The sequence below is a fragment of the Neofelis nebulosa genome, chromosome 7 (assembly GCF_028018385.1).
Source record: "Neofelis nebulosa isolate mNeoNeb1 chromosome 7, mNeoNeb1.pri, whole genome shotgun sequence".
Classification (NCBI taxonomy): domain Eukaryota; kingdom Metazoa; phylum Chordata; class Mammalia; order Carnivora; family Felidae; genus Neofelis; species Neofelis nebulosa.
The window spans coordinates 52,272,784-52,276,730 of NC_080788.1; the positions used below are offsets into that span (position 1 = coordinate 52,272,784).

General features: G+C 46.1%; 1 long non-coding RNA gene across 1 annotated transcript in view; it reads left to right on the forward strand.

The window, feature by feature from the left end:
* The window catches only part of LOC131516549 (uncharacterized), a 3,027-nt gene extending 1,457 nt beyond the window's left edge, over positions 1 to 1,570 (forward strand). The window contains exons 2-3 of the long non-coding RNA XR_009264145.1: positions 186 to 527; positions 1,235 to 1,570. This is a non-coding gene — a long non-coding RNA (uncharacterized LOC131516549). The remainder of the gene's footprint in view (positions 1 to 185; positions 528 to 1,234) is intronic.
* The last annotated feature ends 2,377 nt before the right edge of the window (positions 1,571 to 3,947 follow it).

The following is a 3,947-nucleotide window of genomic DNA, read 5'->3' on the forward strand; positions in this document are numbered from 1 at the left end:
AAAGAGCCCTGGGCACTGCGTCCACTGGGTGCTAATGCCACACTGTTGAAATTATAACAAAGGATGGCTTGCAAATGTTTTTCAAGCTTTCAAGGAATGAATTACAAGGAAATGATAAATTATTAATATTGTAAGACGTTTAATCATTTTTAAATACAACTAATAGCATTTTTTTTTAACTGTAGACTTGGGAGAAACTCCACTTGGTTCTCTCTCTCCTCTCCTCTGTCTTCTCCCCCAAAGCCCAGAACTGCTCCCATGAAAGTCTGATACCCGACCCCCTTATCTCAGCCATCTTTACTAGTTGTTGAGCCCCAGGGCAGGCCAGAGACTGGTTTAAAACACCACAGCTAGCAGGTGCCAGAGCTAGGACTTAAAGACAAGAATTTGGATAAGCCCAGTCCTTCCACTGGAACGGAAACTGGTTCTGAGCTCCTGCCATTTATTTGCAAAATGAGTGGGCTCAAAGGTAACAGGGACCTGGGCCGATTTCAGGCATGCTGGGCACCAAGGATTCCCTGATGAAGGTGAGTTGTGCTAAGCCAAACCCTTTCCTCAATGGTTCAGACATATAAAATATGTATTGTAATGTTTTCTAGTCTGATTTTCCTAGACTGAGGATTTTTGTTCCTCATTCCACTACCCCACCCACCTAACCTTTTCTTTCTCCCCTCTCTGTAGGAGGGGAGAATAATGAAGTAGGAGGGAGGATAATGGTTGTGAAATGTAAAACCCAAAGCTTCTGACCAGAGCTTCCTGCTTCTTCTGAAGCTTCTCCCAGAGTGACCTCAATCACTAGGCTTGAAACCAACCAAACAAAAAAAGAAATCTATTTAAAGATATCCTTTCTACCACTTCTAATCCATAGCCTACTGCTAATGGACAGACGGGCATTGTGGTGTCTGCTCAGAGTCCCCCAGCAATATGAAAATACCCAGTTAACACTCACTGCCTGGCATCCTCAGACATCCTTTCCCCCTCCAGCCCTCCCAGCCCGTTCAGCAAAGCAGCAGATTGGATGTGTAGAAAGACATGGCCTTCAGAATCAGTCAGACTCAGCGGGGCTCCCTGGGGCCTAGGCTTGAGAAATACTAAGACTGACAGAAATGGGGTTAAAGGATCCCAACAGGAGCTGTTCCTGAGTTTCTGGTACAGGCCCAGGTTGGGGGTCACTGCAGGCACCAGCCAGCCCAGGGGCCCACCTAACTTGTTTCTGTCTTCCCTTCCAACCCAGAATCCTTGCAGTTCATTTTGACCCACAATATCCCAAGACAGACCTTTTGTATTGCTTTGGAGCCTCTTCCCACATCTGCAGCTGAATGTGACAGGATGTGGGTAAAAGGACTTAGATACTGCGATGCAGGAATCCCTGGCTTTACATAACACAAGCTCTGCTCTGCTGACGGTGCAAAACTCAATACAAGAAAGAAGCAACTCAAGAAAGACATGCATGGCTGTGAACATTTTGATTTGTTGTAATTTCCTCCCCACGCCTCACCCCCACGTGTCAGTGATAACACTTGGCTTTAACCAGAAGGAAAAGAAAAATGAAGCATAGTCCTGTACCCTACTCTGATCTGGTAGCCTTCATTTTAAGAACTCAATCAAAGTCTGGTGGTGGAAGGAGGGGGATGGGTTGAGGGGATGGTGACGACACAGTTTGTTTTTTAACTTCAGTATACATCTTTTTAAAACAAGAAAATTTTTCATTTCATTGTCTGCCCCACTGTCCCAGCCATGGCAGGGGAGCTCTGTGAGGGTCTCAGGGGCCTAGAGGCCTGGGGGGCTTGGACCCAACGCTGCACCAGACTAGGGGGTAGGGCCTGGCCCAGCTGAGATCTCCTGTTTGAAAGGAGAAAGTGGGTGCTAGGGTGTGCTAGGAAGTGTCTGGGCTGTGGCTCCTGGGTTGACCCAACCCATCCCAATGCTCCCATCTGCCTCTTGGATGCTCTCTCTCTCTCTCTTTTTCCATTGATGTTTGCATTTCTCTCTCCAGTTCTTTGCCTAACTTTGGCTCTCTCTCCTCTGGCTCTGTGCCTTTCTTCTTACTGATTCTGCTGATCTGGGTCCTGGTCGTTTCTCCCTGGGGCTGACCCATCTGCTTCACTCCTCTGTGTCCCTGGTTCCTTTGGACCCCACACCGCTGATCCTGCAGAATGTGTCCCACAAGACCCTGCTGCCCTAGGGCATCCGGGCCGGCAATGTGATGAGGATTCGTAGCGTCATTCCTGTCAAGGCTGGCAGGTTTTATGTGAGCCTGCTGTTTAGCCAGGTGCAGGGTGGTGCCTCTGCCCTGCATTTCAACCCCCGGGCTGGATGAGTCTGCAGTGGTCTTCAACACCCTGGTGCAGGGCACCTGGGGCCGAGAGGGGAGTGGCGCAGCCATTCACTTCCTGTACGAGACAGCCTTTCCGCGTGCTCCTCACCAACGCGGAATAAGAGCTCAAGGTGGTGGTCAGCGATCCTGGGTGCCACCACTTCCGCTACCAGATACGCACTCGAGTGCGTGCCTCTTGGAGGTGGATGGGGACCTGCTGCTGTAATAGGGGAAGCTCTGAGCCAGCCCTGGAGGGCGCACCCCGATGGTGGGTAGCAAATAAAGTTCAGCCCATTAACAAAGTAAGTAAATAAAAAAGGAACGTTTTTTATAGTCAAAATAACATTTTCACATTGAACCAAATTAAATTATATAAATATATGACTTAATGTATAATTCCCAGTTAGAATTCAAATATCTCAAATTGTCCTTAAAAATGTCCTTTATAGTTGTTCATCTTAAGTAGGTTCCAGGGGTGCCTGGCTGGCTCAGTCAGAAGAGCATGCAGCTCTTGATCTGGAGGTTGTAAGTTTGAGCGGTGTAAAATTACTTAAAAGAAAATTTTTCTTAAAAAGAAAGAAAGAAGAGGGCGCCTGGGTGGCTCAGCTGAATAAGCGTGGGACTTCGGCCCGGGTGATGATCTCCTGGTTGGTGAGTTCGAGCCCCATATTGGGCTCTGCACTTCCAGTGCAGAGTCTTCTTGGGCTTCTACACCCCCTCCTGTCTCTGCTCTTTCTGCACATGCTCTTTCTCTCAAAATAAATAAACTTTAAATAAATAAATAAACAAACAAACAATTAGTAGGCTCCAATAGCGAGACCACACATTGCACTTGTTTTTTATTTCCCTATTGTCTCTTAATCTACAACATTCCCTTTTTTAATGCTTCTGACTTGGAGACTTGTGATCAGTTGATCTGGAAAATGCCTGCCTCCTGGGTGTGTTTGATGACTTCTTCCAGATGTGGCTTAGCTTGTTGCTCTATCCGTGAAGTTTCCTATAACCCGGAAGTTAGATCTAAAACAGATTCGGGTTAACTTTTTTTTTTTTTAATTTTAGAGAGATCGAGAGCACAAGCTAGGAAGAAAGGCAGAGGGAGGGAGAGAGAGAGAGAGAGAGAGAGAGAGAGAGAGAGAATGAGAATCTTAAGCAGGCTCCACACTCAGCATGCAGTTTGACAAAGGGTTCAATCCAGGACCTTAGGTTCATGACCTGAGATGAAATCAAGAGTCGGTCACTCAACTGACTGAGCCACTTAAGCACCCCTGGGTTAAATGTTTTTAAAGAGCCAGCATTCTAAGAGGCACCTGGCTGGCTCAGTCAGTAGAGCATGTGACTGTTGATCTCAGGGTTGTAAGTTTGAGCCCCATGTTGGGTACAGAGATCTCCTAAAAATGAAATATTTTCTTCTTAAAGTGCCAGAATTCTAAGTATGTTTTTATAAAATGGAGAAAGTGTCTCACAGAAAGACTGAATGACATAAATGACAATTGCATAAAATATTCACGTATCAACTGGTACTGCTCAATTAGACTGCATTTATCTTAGTCCCATGAAACACAAAACCTACTTACTTATTCATTATATGGATCAGAGTCTACTTATAATTCTACCTTTGGAATCTCATAAG